Source organism: Mesoplodon bidens (genome assembly GCF_964165515.1).
Source record: "Mesoplodon bidens genome assembly, contig: HAP1_SCAFFOLD_123, whole genome shotgun sequence".
Lineage (NCBI taxonomy): Eukaryota > Metazoa > Chordata > Mammalia > Artiodactyla > Ziphiidae > Mesoplodon > Mesoplodon bidens.
The window spans coordinates 867,160-882,750 of NW_027672190.1; the positions used below are offsets into that span (position 1 = coordinate 867,160).

Sequence of the window (15,591 nt, forward strand, 5' to 3'; positions counted from 1 at the left end):
TAAAATATGTTATTTACAAGTATTTAATTTTATTTAAAAAGAAGGTCCTTCTTGTCCTCTTAACTTTCCCTTGCTCTCTTCCACAGAAAGAACAAATAGTAATAATAATTCTAAAACATTTTCTCTTGTAATTTGACTTGCATTCTAAATGGTGGCTGCTCTTTTGTAGAATGACAGAGACCATTCGGTGTTCATCTGACTGGCCATTTCAACCCTACCTCGTGTTTGATGTTGAAGATGGTTCAGAAAAGCGGGATAATGAGTAAGTTCTCCTTTTTCTTCAGTCCCCACTGATGGTCCCAGAATTTTTGTATTGTTTCTGTTCATATTTAAATTCAAAATACTTTCCATATAAATCTCTCTGCCTAGTGCCAGTGCACAATCATTTTCTTTTAGCTGGGTTGATAACTTCACCTTTTCAATCATAAATTACTGATGTCTTTATATATTTCAGTCTTGATTTTTTTTTTTCTTAACTGGGTAATGGGGGTTATGTTACCTAAAATGCGGTCAGCACTTCAGTAGATCCATGCTGAGATCCCAGCTGTGAGTAAAACAGACGTGGCCCCAGTGCAAGGCTGCTGTGGTCCAACAGGCGAGACAGACATTAACCAGGCCATCACCGTGGTGATTAATGGTTCCAGTTGGGTTAAGTATTGTGACGGATAAGTACAGATACAGTTGAATCAAGGTGTGAGGCAGAGGGTGGACAATACTTCCAGCATGTTGGATTGTGAATCAGGTGGTTTGTGAATGACAGCACAAAAGGAGCAGTGGTTGCTAATTAGCAAGCACCTCAGAGGAGCCGGGGCTTCTTGTGAGAGAATAAAGGAGGAGGAGCCCGGAGGCTGCATTTGTTAGCACAGATAGAAATGCCACCCCTGCATCATGACGTATGAAGAAATAGAAATTCCACCTCTGTGTCAAGAGAGAGCTGCAAAGCAAGTGGTGTCCTCCATGAGAATAAGATATTAGTTAATAGTGGTGGAAGGAGGGGCCCCTCAGTGAAGAAGTTAGAAATACGGAGCAGTTGGCTGGGGGGTTGCTATTCCAGAGGGACTGTGGAAGTTGTAGTGGGGTCTGTTGGAATGGAGCAGGGGATTGAGAGTTTACCGCATAAGTATTATGGAGATGGATGTTCACGGGAAGAGAGTTGGCCTGAGAGGTGACCAAATAAAGCTTTCAGGTATGGAAAAGAAAGCTAGCTGACTGGCTTGTCCGTATAGTAAGTCTTGAAATTAGAATAGTGAATATTTAAGGCTTTAAAGTGAGACAGATAAGGTAGCCTCGGGAATAAAGTTGCGCGTGCAGGGCATCCCCCAGTGTGCACACATGTTGCATTTGGTATGGTGATGAGGGAACGCATTGTAATTCAGGAGATGAGTTGGGAGTGCAGGATGAGGCCAGCAAGGACAGAGGACGTGATCCTGCTGTAGGGCCCCGTGTTTGTTCATCTCTGGGAGCCGGGTCACATTTAGTCCGTGTGGCTGCCATCCTCTCGGTCATGTGGTGCATGATCTGCATGACCTGTGGTGGGGAATGCAGGAAGGTAGTACATCTGAAGCACTTTTCTCAGTGTTGGGAAGATAGTCAATCCTTAATGTTAGCTATTCATTAGTCATATCTTCATTATTATTATGAATACTTTCGTTCTCACTGTGGCTATCCCTGTTTTAATAAGTGAAGAAACTGGTGCCTTAACATCACGTAACTCGAACCACTTTTCTCTCCTACAACTTTGTGTTTCACTGGGCAGTTATTTTTATATTTATTCATATGTACAATATTAATGGTCATTATAACAGCCTCTTTGAATCACTGCTGACTGAATAAAGATGAAACCTACCTATGTACCCTTTACTGTAGTGGAAAACCAAGTGGAACTTAACTTAGCAATTGGACTGCTATTAGTTTTGATGTGTTGTATTTTTTTGTTTTCATCTTATTTAGCTCATATGTAAATGTTCAAGAAATAAAACTGGTAATGGAAATAATTAAACTTATGAAAGACAGAAGAAGGGATGTTACTTTCCGAAACATTGGCATAATAACCCATTACAAGGCTCAGAAGACGATGATTCAGAAGGATTTGGACAAAGAGTTTGATAGAAAAGGGTGAGGCATCTCTATTTTTACAGAGATTTTGAGTTTTTCTGTTGAATTAAAAAGAAGAAAGAGGGGATAGAAGGAAAGAAGCAAAGGAAACTTAACTCTAGGGAGTGGTCTTAGACCCTGGTAGTATAGAACAAGGAGACTAGGACCCTGGCTCCATAGACTTGTGCTGGGAGGGAGTGTGGTTACACGTGTAGCCCCTGCAGATGGAGTGCCTCCTGCCAGTTCAAATGTCATCACCGTTACACTTGACAATGGAAGTGACTGAGAAATTCTTCAGGCCTTTACCTTTAGTTGGATGACTTGTTATCTGAATTCTAACTCTACTGAGAATCATGTATTCACATTTTCACTTACAATAAATTATTTAACCCTTTTAGTGCCTTCATGTATAGGGTGAAGATCATGTTTTTGTCTCCTTTATGCCTCAACAGTAAAATAAAAAAATTAAATATTAGAAATCCATTAACTCAAAAGTTTCTGCACCTAGAAACACACAAAGTACCAAAATTGACTCTAGGAAAAGCCAGAAACTTTGGATAGACCTATTAAATGTAAAAAGAGTGAGTTAGTAATCACTTTCCAACAGAGAAAAACAGAGGATCAGGCTTCACAGGTGAATTCTGTCCAACATTAAGAATTAGCACCAGTCCTATGCAAATGCTTCCAAAAAATAGAAGGGAACACTTTCTAACTCATTTTATGGGGCCATTATTACCCTGATACCAAAGCCATGGAGACATCACCAGAAAAGAAAACTATGGACCAATATCCTTTATGAATATGGATGCAGAAGTTCTCAACAAAATAATGGCAGCTGAACTCAACAGCATATTAAAAGGATTATTTACCACAGCCAAGTGGAATTTATCTCAGGAATGCAAGGTTGGTTCAACATATGAAAATCAGTCAGTGTGATATACCGTATTAAAGGGGGAAACCCCACATGATGGTGATCATCTGAATAAATGTGGAAAAGACATGTGACTGAATGCAGCAACCTTTCATGATAAAGATACTCAACAAACTAGGAAGAGAAGGGAACTTCCTCAACCTAATAAAGAGCATCTATGAAAAACCCACAGCTAACACATCATACTTGATGCTAAGATTGAAAGCTTTCCCCCTATGATGAGGAAGGATGCCACTCTCTACTTGCACTACTTCTGTGCAGCACTGTATTAGAAGTTCTATGCAGAGCAATTAAGCAAGAAAAGGAAATAAATGGCATCCATATTGGAAAAGAAGAAGTAAAAGTGTCTCTTAACAAATGGCATAATCTGGGACTTGCCTGGTGGTCCAGTGGTTAAGACACCATGCTTCCACCGCAGGGGGCATGGGTTTGATCCCTGGTCAGGGAACTAAGATCCTGCATGCTGTGTGGCCACAAAAAATCCAAAAACCAAAAAAAAAAAAAAACACAAAAAACTAACAACAACTACAAAAAAAAACAAATGGCATACTCTTACATCTAGAAAAACCTAAAAAAAATCTATGCAAACTACTGGTCCTTATAAACAAGTTCAGCAGAGTTGTAAGGTACAAGATCAGTATACAAAAATCAGTTGTATTTCTTTACACTCTAGAGAAGTCTGAAAAGGAAAATTTCTTAAAATTCCATTTACACTAGCATCATAAAGAACAAAATACTTCGGAGTAAATGTAACCAAAGAAGTGTGAGCTCATACACAGAAGGACAAAACGTTGTTGAAAGAATTTAAAGTACTAGATAAATGTAAAGACATTTCATGTCCATGGATCGGAAGACTTAATATTGTTAAGAGGGCACCATTCCCCAGGTTGATCTACAGATTCATTGTTACCTCTGTCAAAATTCCAGCTACCTTCTTTTACAGAAATGGACAAGCTTATTCTAAAATTCACATGGAAGTGCAAGAGACCCTAAATAGCTTGACAGAGAACAGTGTTGGAGGGCTCACACTTCCCTCTTTCAAAATTTACTACAAAGCTATCAACACTGGTACTGTCATAAGGGTAGACATATATAGACCAATAGAATAGAAGTGAGATTCCAGAAATCAGTCCATACATTCATGGCCAGTTGATACTCAACAAGGGTGCCAAGCCTACTCATTGGGGAAATAATACTTTTTCAACAAATGGTGCTGGAATAACTGGATATCCACCCGCAAAAGAATGAATTTAGACCCCCGTCTCACACTGTATAGAGTAATTAACTCAAAATGAATGAGTGCTCTGAGTCTAAGAGACAAAACTATAAAACTTACAAGGAAACAAAGGTAAATTTATATGACCTCAGATTAGGCAACAGATTCTTAGATATGATACCCAGGCGCCAGTAACCAAAGGAGAAGTAAATCGGCCTTCATAAAAATTAAAAACTTACGTGTTTCAAAGGACACACTATCAAAAGAGTGAAAAGACAACACACAGAGTGGGAGAAAATACTTGCAAAATATTTATCTGACAAGTCATATCCAGCATATATAAAGAACTCATACAACTTAATAAAATGATAATCTAACTTTTTAAGCGGGCAACGGATGTGAAGAGCATTTCTCAAAAGAAGATAAACAGAAATCCAACAGGCACATGAAAAGCTGCTCCACATCATTTGTCATGAGGGAAATGCAGATCAAAACCACAGTGAGGAGATATCATTTCACACCCACCAAGATGACTATCATTACAAAAAAAAAAAAAAACAATAACAAGTTTTGGAAGGGATGTGGAGAAATTAGAATACTTACACATTGCTGATGAGAAACTGCAGAAAACAGTTTGGCAGTTCCTCCTAAAGTTGAACATAGAATTACCACGTGACCCAGCAATTCCACTCCTAGGTACATACCTGAAAGAATTGAGAAAGGGTTCACACAAAAGCTTGTACATGAATGTTCGTAGCAGCATTATTCATGATAGTCAAAAAGTGGAAACAACCCAAATGTCCCAAAATGGTACCTAGGTAAGAAGTAAATTGTGTATCTGTACAAGCGAATAGTCAGTCGTGGAAGGAATGAAGTACTGTTACCAGTCTACGACACGGATGAACCTTGAAAACATTATGCTAGGTGAAGGAAGCCCAACACAAAAGGTCCCATATTTTATGATTCCATTTATATGAAATTTCCCATGTAGAAAAGTCCATAGAGACAGACAGTAGATTAGTGGTTGCCAGGGCCTGGGGAGGGGGAGATAGAGACTGATGGCTGATAGGCACAGGGCTTCTCTCCTGGGTGATGGACATGCTATGAAATTAGATAGCGGTGATGACTGCACACTGTAGTGAATGGACTCAACACCACCAAATGGTGTGCTTTAAAATGGTGAATTCTGTGTTATGTGAATTCTACTCCAGTTTTAAAAGATAGCACTACAAAAGTAAGAAATACTACTGTATAAATATGTATATTTAATAATTATCTTTTTTCAGCAAATATGTTTCTCTCTTCGTAAATAGGCCAGCAGAAGTAGATACCGTGGATGCCTTCCAGGGTCGTGAGAAAGACTGTATTATTGTTACATGTGTCAGAGCAAATGCCATGCAAGGCTCAATTGGGTGGGTAACTGTCATCATTGATTCTTTGCTTGTTTATGATCCAGAGTTAGATCTTTTTAATCACTGTTAGAGAATACCATCATTTGCTCTATTTTCTTTTATAAAAAATTGAGTAATATCATGAAGGTTTCTTTTTTAAGTTGTGAAGTTGATCCACTGTTAGGTCTGCTTCTCTTGGTACCTTGTGTATTAACCCATGTCACAGTGTGAATCTGTTGTTTCACTTGATAAGAGTGAAACAGATTATTGAATCCAGTATATTTTGCAGGGGCATGCTCCTCTCCATGGTATGTGTCATAATTGATCTACTATCATATTTTTAGGATCTTTGAAGGCTTAAAAATCATACCATTAAAATTTCCAATATCTCATCCAAGTCAAAATAGGAAATCGACAGACAGATGCATCACTTTGAAGGAAAGCACTGGGCCTCTTGTTTGTTTGCTGTCCTTAATGGGAATTGCTTCTGTGTCGGGTCCTGCACCACGAGCTTAAAGCAGGAGCCCAAGAAAAGCTGTCTGAAATGCCTGTGTCTCACCTACACTGACATGCCGAGTCTTTCTGAAGAAAGAAGTAACTCTTTTTTTTTCCTTCTATTGCTTAGGTTTCTGGCAAGTTTGCAGAGATTGAATGTCACCATCACACGAGCCAAGTACAGCCTCTTCATCCTGGGACATTTGAGGACCCTGATGGTAGGTACATTCTAGAGGACCGGGGAACTCCAGAGTTTGCTCATGATGACTGATACCGGGTTGAGGTTTTGTTTTTATTTTTCATCAAAGTGGAAATGATTTTGAGGCTACAAACAATAATGAGCCTCTTCCCACTGGTTGTTTTGTCCTCCAGCAGCTTCTTCCTGGGAGCTTTAATAATGCCTAAACCGCTCACCCTTTCTTAGCCCAAGACCCAGGTATCCGTAGTGTACTCTCAAGATGAGCTTTAAAAAAATTGTATCTACATCGTAGAATTGTTAAGAAGACATGTAAACCCATATATGTAAAGTGCTAGAAGATTGGTTAGCACTTAGTAAACACTCAGTAAATGTGGCTATTAGCCTAGCTTAATGCCAGAGAGAGGGGGAATTTGCAGGAAAGTGCTTGGATCTTCATTTCTGTCTTGGCACTTAGAGCAGCACTGCTTGCTGTTTCCCTTGAGGGGTGAGTGGCATCAGAGCTCATCCATGCGTACAGATACTCCTGTAGAAGGAGGGGCAAGTTTACATGTGTAGTCGACAAATAGTAATAGTACAGCTTAATTTGGTGAACCACAGCTAGATAAAGCATGTATTTGCCTGCCTCATTAGGTGTAATAACTCAGTTTCTCTAATTTCTGTATTTAACAGAGTCATTGTTTTATCTCAGGAGAGGTGCCAACTCAGTAGGATTTTCCCCTGTTTTGGTTAGTTCCACCAGAGGGCGCCCAAATACAGTCTTTCTCATTCAGCTCTTACCTAGATTTGTGGTCTTCAACCTTTGTTGTTTGTGTAGCCCCTTGAAAGAATGTTTAAAAGCTGTGTATCCTCCGCTTTTAAGTTTATATTGAAAATGTTTCATCGTTAAGTGTTGATAAAGATTTTGTTTCTAATGTATTGTAAATATTTGACATTTTAAAAGAAAGCTATTAAAAATAAATCCATTATGCCACTCTGAAATATATCCAGTGGAATAGAGAGCAGTGCTATTCTTTCTGCTCTTTAAAATTGAATTGCCATTTATACTGTTTAGGATAAAATTCAGTGGGGGTAGTTTATATATTTTCATAATTAAAAGTCTTTCTGTTAATATGACTATAAGGCTTTTCTGCCACAAAAACTTTACATGTAAATTTGAAAATTTAAAGAATTGGTTTTCATAACGATTTGGGGAAACTGTGTGAAGGGTGTGTGGAACCTCTGGACTGTTTTGGTAACTTCCTATGAATGTATAGTTACCTCGAAGAGTTTTTTAAAAAAGTATATTTTTCCTGTGACCATAAGGATCTGAGTATTAACAAATGATATCTTGTCAGTTGAGTAACATATTAACAATTACTCTTTTCACACAGTTGAATTTTGATAATGTTCAAACCCGAAAAGTAAAATGTTTATAGAGTTGTGTCTCTTAGATGCCCTGATTGCAGGAGCCTTCATGGGCACCCCTCTGTTTACCACCCCCTCTATTTGACACCCAGGCGTGTTTACCTCCCCTAGCTGTGTGCCCTGTGGTCAGATTTGGGACAGGTGAGACTTGTGGTTGTGAAGGATGGAGTGGAAGGGCAGAAAAGCCCCAGGAGGACATAGGGAACTGGGGTTTGGAAGCTGAGGTTTGGAAATTGATTCCCAGAAAACGTGCTCACATCCCCCCGAGTAAGTCTCTGTGAGCCCCAGAGTCACCGTCACGCAGATTTGAAGACCACTGACGTCTAGCTGCAGTATAGACGTTATTATCTTCACTCTGGGAAGCCAGTGTGACAAAAAGAGACCGACAGAACAGAGTAGAAAAACTTCCAGTTTATCATTTGGACTTCGCAATCCAACTTGCATATTTGTCCTTGGGCTTCCCCCTTCCCGAGCCTCTTTTTTTTTTTTTTTTTTTGGTTTTTCAGCCCAGTTTCCCTTATGGAGATAGAATCAGTGATTAAGGCACTCGGTTTCCTCTGAGAAATCAAGACTAATAGCCCCTTCTCAGAACTGTTTTTGTGATCTAGGGATTGGATTAAACAGCAAGTTTAGGTGCAGTAGAATTGGCAGAAATAGCAGCAAGGCCATCTGCTTTACATCTGCTTTCCAGCCACAGGGTAGGACTCTCAAGAGCTCTCCTGAGTCAGGGAGATCTGAGCCTGGTACTGCTTACATGCACCTTCCTGATGCATGCGGTCACCGTACCGTGCACTTGATTTACGTGACTTACTTTAAAAGGCCCTGTGAGGTCTGCATTGCCACCATAGTTTATCAAATCCAAGAAGCCAATAGTTATATAATGTGCGTCATTATTTTATGCTCCACTATTGAACTGTGACACTTTATTTTCACTTAGAATTTTTGTCTTATAGTGACTGAAAGAACTCTTTTAGACTTTAGACAGATTTTTTTGGGTTGGCCAGAAGGTTCATTTGTTTTTTTTTCTGTAGCATCTGAATGAACTTTTTGGCCAACCCAGTGTCATACCACTCTTGTTCATACCTAGGAAAAACAGCAAAATAGGTAGACTAAGATACCCCTGAAAGCATCTCACTCTCAGACTAACACTCTGGTCGTCCCCATTCACCATCCCATGTACCCTTGCTGACGCTCGAACCATTCCCTGTGCAGTCAGAGGCGTGTCATGAGAGGGCCCCACTGTGGTCCCGGGGTTTTTTCCAACTTCTGATCTCCATTCTCCAAGTTGTAGTGCTGGTACTTTCTTGTCTTATCAGAGGATGTCTGTGGAAAGATTTTTCAGGCAAGAGCCAGGACTCATTCTTTTTAGAAGTGGTTTGTTGACTAAAAGTCAAGCGGTTGTAGTCGCCCAGCCATGAATTCCTCCAGGATTACATACATGGAAACTGCTGTCTGGCCTAGAGGCACCCTAAAGTCAGAAATGGTAGAATGTGAAAATAAAGTGCATTTTATTTATTTTATTTTATTTCAACGCACATTTTAGAGTCATTTAAATAAAATACTATTCATACCTTACAGTGAGGAAACAGGCTCAGAGAGGTCAAGTGATTTGACCAAGGTCACACAGCAGGTCAGTACTATGTATGCAGCTTCACTGCTATACCCTTACCCACCTTCATGAATAGTGCAGGAGCCCCCATGAGGGGAGCTATCCTTTCCTTCTCTTTCCTTCAGTCTCTGTCTTTTTTTCCTCCCTCATACTCTCTCTTTCTTCTGTCTAAAGAGGCCCAAGTTCTGATGGTTGTAAAGAAGCAATTTATTGCTGAGGAAACTCTAAAAGGAAGAGAGGAGAGATGCGTGAGTTGGGTTTTTGTTTTGTTTTTCCGTTTAGATGTGCTTTTCATAATTTAAGCTCTTCTAGAAAAGAGACACAAGTGAGACAACATCTTTGGAATAGTTATCTCAGCAGATTAAGATGGTTTAGCCCTTGGGAGTTTGGGAAGCCTTTGGGAATTTGATGCAAGCTGTGGTCCTCTTTTTAGAACAGTCAGCATGCACTCAAGAGTTAGAGCTTTCTGAAACCAAGCCTTCCTCTTCCAGAATGTTAGCCTTGGCCGGAGACAGGCAAGACTCTAGGGTCAGCAGTGTCAAAGGGAACTTGGTGGGATGACGGAGCCCTTCTGTGTCTGTGTTGTCCAGGATACTAACCGTAGTCACATGTGTCTGCTGAGCACTTGAAATGTGGCTGGTGCAACTGAGGAAATGAATTTTTAATTTTATTTAATTGAAGATTAAAGAGCTACATGAGGCTACCAGCAGTTGGTACAGATTTGCATGACAGCTAATTCACCACGTGGCCTGAGTATCAGTGGTAAAATGATGGAAGTACTTTCTTAGAGGTGGTTCCCAGTGTTCTGTTCTAGCAGCATGGCTTTATAGTTTTGTATTCGACCTTATTTTTCCTTTCAGCCTTGTCTGAAAAGTAATGGATTCTTGAGAATCTGTTCACGAAAGTATACTTACTATTTGTTCAGAAGTGAAAGCTGGAACCTCTGCTTCCCAAGCATATGAGTGTTTCTTTGGGTTGTAATTTTCTTCCTTCTCTTTGTTTCAAGGAAAACCATCATTGGAACCACCTGATTCAGGATGCACAGAAGCGTGGTGCCATTATTAAGACTTGCAACAAAAACTATAGACACGATGCAATGAAGATTCTGAAACGCAGGCCCGTACTGCAGAGAAGTCTGACTCACCCTCCTGCTATCACCCCAGAGGTGTCCAGACCCCAGGGCAGAGTGCCCAGCAACAAGCTAGACAGTGAATTTGCCAAGATGTCTCTTGCTTCTTCCCTGTACCCCTCACCCTCTGAGTCCAAAGAAGCCACTGTCACTGTTACTGCAAAGGACCCTGAAAGGCCACCCCTTCAGGACTGGCTTCGGGACCCACGACTGCTTAGGAGGATGGGCTTGGGCTGTGAAGCCAAAGGGAAGTGCCTCTGTGAGCTGCAGCCCTCGAGCCCCCGGTATCCTGGAGCAACGCCTCCCTCTGGAGAGCCAGGCTCCCCCGGAAGTCACCAGGATCTGACCAGTATCAGGCAGCAGGCCCCCGCCAAGGGAGCTGCTGTGAACAACCACAGACCTCATATGCAGTGTGATCCTCCAGCTGCTAGTACCAGTACTTCCACGAGTGAGAGAAGATGTGCCCAGGAAGGGGAGGCACTCAGCCACAGGAGGGAGACCAGGGCCTTCACCAAGGGGGATCAGGAGAGGCGTGGCTCTCTGAGCCACCACACAAAGAGGAACTCAGGCTGGGACGAGAGGGGACTGGAGGAGGAGGACAGTAGCTTGAAGAAGAGGAAGCTTTTGTAGTGGAGCCAAATGAGACTGTCAGCCACAAGCATTACTGCACATTTCAGATGACCAGCTAGTAGGAATGTCCAGATAAGATTATATTTTTTTCCTTAAAGGAGTTTGTGTGCTGTTGGAAAACAGAAAATGTATCCTAACACATGGGCCTCTTGGTCATCTTCAGTACATTTTGTCAGTTGCAAAAGCTTTCACAAGGCATTTGTGTATCAGTAATAATGTCCTCGAAGTCGAAGACTTAAAATGTTGATCTCTTGTTCTTCTGTAGGAAAGGTCAGACTGGAGGATTTTAAGAGGATGCTGTAAAAGTTGGAATGTATATTTGTATAGCAAATAACAGGATCCTCTTAAAATTTAATCTGGTAGACAGCTTTTCTTTCCCCTGCTTAAAATGTTAATCATTTTCAACGGAACCAACCTTATATTTAAAAAAAAAAAAAGATGGGAGCAGGGCAGTTCCTTTCAGAGATTGTTGTAGCAAACAGATGTTTTTAACAGCCCAGGTGGCCTGAGAGAAGTGAGTCAATGTGTTGGGTCAGAGTCCTGTTAAACCAACTGGAGTGTCCTGGGCAAGACCCTGGGAAGCAGAGCTCTGTTAGGTGAAGTTCCACTCCTGCACCTTTTTAGACGAGGCACCTTGGCACAGGATGTTACATTTCTGTGATGAGTTTGTCTGCCCATTGTAGTCAGCACGTAGTTCTCTAGCTAAAATTCTCATTCTTCGTGAGATAGAAGAATGTGAAATGAAAGAATAATTCTTGAAATGTCATTCAGATCCCCCCAGCATATTGTGAATTTCCTGCAACTGGTGGGTTACAAATCCAGTGGTTGCCAAGTATTGGAGCAGTGCTGGGGTGGCTTGTGGAAGCCTGGGGATCACCAAGAGAATCCAACTCGTGAAAATCTGGATGTTTAACATCTTCCCAAGGGATACTGGTCACCAGGCAGCTTGAGAACCAGTTAGGGCAGACCAGATACAATATTATAGGCAGGAGAGAAACATCCTCTAAGAAGCGAAGGATGGGAGAGGAGTGCAAATGCTTGGGAGTTGAGAACAGGGAGAGAGTTGACAGATTGCCTGTCATCTTTGGAAACCATCGTAAGTGACGCAAATACACCGCTGTGGTGGAAGATCTGGTTAGAGGGGTTGTGCTTCTGTGAAAGGAGGTGGCCATGGTGGGTGGTGATTTGAGAGACTTGATGGAGGGCAGGGCTGCCTAATGTCAAAGTCCAGTTTTCCAAGCGCACACACACTGATGTTGAGGTATCACAGACTGAGAATCTGTGTTAGTAACAGTTGACCATTGTTTGAACTAGCGGTTTGTAGTGAATGCTTTGCAGCCCTAGTTAATTTGGGGGAGAAAGCATGCATTCCTGAAGACGAATGTGCACCATTTGAAACTTTTTCAGTCATCTGCTTTTTAAGCAAAAAGGGCTTTGTGTTCATCAGGAATTCTACTGAAGCAGGTTATTAAGAGCTTTCAAAAAAAAACATTTGGTTGCCAAAGGTTTAAGCATGCTACTTCTTTGTTACCCTTGTCCCTCCCTCTGGTTTCCAGACCTCTGCTGATGGGATTGAACACTCCTGTCACTCGGGGAGCACGTGCTCTGTCCCCACAGTTAGCCCCTGCTCCCTGTTGACAGAGGCGGGCTGAGCCCCACTCTGGGTAGGGGCTTCGTAAGCTTCCTGCCTGGCCTTTGGCAAGAAAGCTCATTGTTTCTTTAAGTTTACTTTCCTGCTATCTTGGTAAAATGCTTCATTTAGCAGACACTTGTAGTGACAATGTAGAGAATCTAAAACCTGTAAGCTTAGAGAAGAGGCATGCTGGAAAGAGCTGGGGTCAGGAACTTCTCCCACTCCGCTCACACAACACGTGAAGTAAGTGCTCCCCACCGTACGTACTTTGCTGCCCCACCCAAACGATGTTATTTCCAGTTAAGTTTGGTGCCTGTTCTCACACGTTGTGTTCACTTTTGGTCCACCTTCCACCTGGTCTGGCAACGTGAGAATTAGTGCATCATCTCTGGTAATGAGCAAGCCTGTGTCCTGACAGCCTCTCCCAGCAGGAAACAGTCATACCTGACATTGCATTGGAATCGATTGGTGGTTCCTGTTGATGTATGTATTTGCATGAAGCATTTCATATGTACAGTGTGGCCTTTCCTGATGTGGCTGTCAGTGCAGTGTTGTTGATTGGTGGTTAACCTTACTGCAGGTGAAAAATGCAGCTGTTAGTTTCGTCCTTGCCCTGGCGTTAAAGAAAGTGGCCTTCTTTCAGTCTTAGTTCTTTGAACATGCATATATTGTACTTAAAAATTTGTTTTGCTTCTTTGTATATAATTTGCTTTGGATTTACTATGCATAGTTTATTGAGTTTTTGTTTTCATGTATTATCAGGAGGAAATTTGATAAGTACATGTGATTAACCTGTAAATGAGTTATACAACAAAATTGTACTAAACTATTTTCTAAAGTTAGTTGTACAGATAATTTTTTGGCTGTAGTTTTGATTTGTTCTATGCTCTGAATTCCTAGCTGGGATTTGGCAAGCAATAGCCCTGTTGTCTTTGTTAAAACCTGAACATTAAGGGAAAATGGCAGAATTAAAAGTGGAAACAAGAAAACTGACGTGGTTTAGGAGTTATGTGTTTTTGAATGAAGGTTCAAGGTACTTCCCAGATACTCCATTTAGTCTGCCATTAGATTTATTTTATGCCACAATTATCTGGTGGGGATTTGTTTTATTCAGATTTCTCATCCAGTCCACAACCCCAGCTCTCCTTGCTTCTCAGCTGTTCTTGGAATCTTACCCGTAAGGTTGCAGGGTGCACTGTGGCTAGTTGTGGTGTCAGTTACACGTTGACGTTTGGTCCAGAAACGCACGCTCACCTCCAGGCTAAGATTGGGGAGCGGGTGAGAGAGGAGGGATGGATGAACAGTGACCCACGAAAGGAGCTCCCGGGGCACCAATGGGGGCGCAGGGAATAGATGGCCAAGTTGGGGTCACCACTGCTGGTTACAAAAGTACAACTCGTTTTATAAAAGCAGTGGCTTCAGGGGGTGCAGTCAGATGTGCTGTGCTCCGCCAGGACATGGGCACCATCAGCTTCGCTGTGCCTCCCACTCATTCCGGATGGAGGCACCAACCACCCACGAGCGTAAAGTGACATACGTGTTCTGGGGCGAGATCAGCTTGCCAAGTGACCTGATGGGAGGTGAGCGCTCTGCGATGGCCATTTTATTTGTGGAATTTGTTACTGCAGCAGCTGGAGCAGTGATTTTTAAAGTCCCTCCTGACCAACACGCGCTGTCACCACCATCTCCTGGGGTTCACCATTTATTTTTTGAGGAATAAATAATTCAGGGAGGAAAATAAAATTTAGCTTCAGCTTAAATAGAATTCCCAATGTTCTGCAGCACCGTGAAGGCTGGTTCTGTACACAGGGGGTCCCTCCATAACTCTGAAAGGACCTGAGTTATCGTCACCCTGTCCTGCTGTACAGAAGGCATTTGCCAAGTCAAATGGCATAAATGGTGTCTGCAGTTGGAAGGTGCTCGGAACCACAGGAGCTGCCTTTGTGCTCTCTTCGTTAGAGCTTGGGCCCAGCCGTGCTGGTGGACACTGTTGCCTTTGGTCTAAGGAGTCTTGCTGCAAATCAAATTGTTAGTAGTTTTCAGCCTGGGAGGTGCACTTTGGAGTCACCTGGGGGAACTTCAGAAAAATTCCCACTCCCGGGCCCTACTGTAGAATTCCTGATTTCATGGGTCTGGGGGCAAGTACTTGTCGCCTTTTCCTTTTTTAAACTTAAGCTTAAACTCACTCCCAGGTGTTTCTGTCGAGTGACCAGCCTTGCGGCCTGGCTCCTAAGGGTTCAGGAGGGAGGGGGAGCAGCCTTGGGGCCCATCAGGGTCACGTCTGCCTTCCTCAGTAATGGTCCCCCCACGGGCCCTGAGTGGGGCGAGGCCCACCACCAAAAACCATCTGGCCATCTCTGCTTTTGTTCAGAAGGAGATTCCCAAGGGCTGCAGAGTGGGGCTGGGGAAGGAGGTCTGGGAATATATCCAGAGAAAACCATAATTTGAAAAGATACGTGCACCCTGATGTTTATTGCAGCACTATTTACGATAGCCAAGCAACCTAAATGTCCATCCCCAGAGGAATGGATAAAGAAGATGTGGTACATATATACAATGGGATATTACTCGGCCATAAAAAAGAACAAAATAATGCCATTTGCAGCAACATGCGTGGACCTAGAGATGGTCATACTGAGTGAAGTAAGTCAGAGGCAAATATCATATGATGTCACTTATATGTGGAATCTAAAAATATGGTACCAATGAACTTATTTACAAAACAGAAATAGAGTCATAGATGTAGAAAACAAACATGGTTACCGGTGGGAAGGGGAGGGGGAGGGATAAATTGGGAGATTGGGATTGACATGTACACACTACTATGTATAAAATAGGTAACTAGTAAGGACCTACTGTA

At 42.0% G+C, this 15,591-nt stretch overlaps 2 pseudogenes across 2 annotated transcripts in view; one reads left to right on the forward strand and one right to left on the reverse strand.

Annotated features, from left to right (window-relative positions):
- LOC308610502 (putative helicase senataxin) overlaps positions 1–11,139 on the forward strand; it is a 70,083-nt pseudogene extending 58,944 nt beyond the window's left edge. Inside the window, exons 21-25 of the transcript in view lie at positions 170–262; positions 1,951–2,115; positions 5,555–5,653; positions 6,258–6,345; positions 10,346–11,139. The product of the transcript in view is annotated as a putative helicase senataxin (transcript). The remainder of the gene's footprint in view (positions 1–169; positions 263–1,950; positions 2,116–5,554; positions 5,654–6,257; positions 6,346–10,345) is intronic.
- Positions 11,140–14,198: 3,059 nt separating this feature from the next.
- LOC308610495 (ubiquitin-like modifier-activating enzyme 1) overlaps positions 14,199–15,591 on the reverse strand; it is a 67,400-nt pseudogene continuing 66,007 nt past the window's right edge. The window contains exon 21 of the transcript in view: positions 14,199–14,419. The product of the transcript in view is annotated as a ubiquitin-like modifier-activating enzyme 1 (transcript). The remainder of the gene's footprint in view (positions 14,420–15,591) is intronic.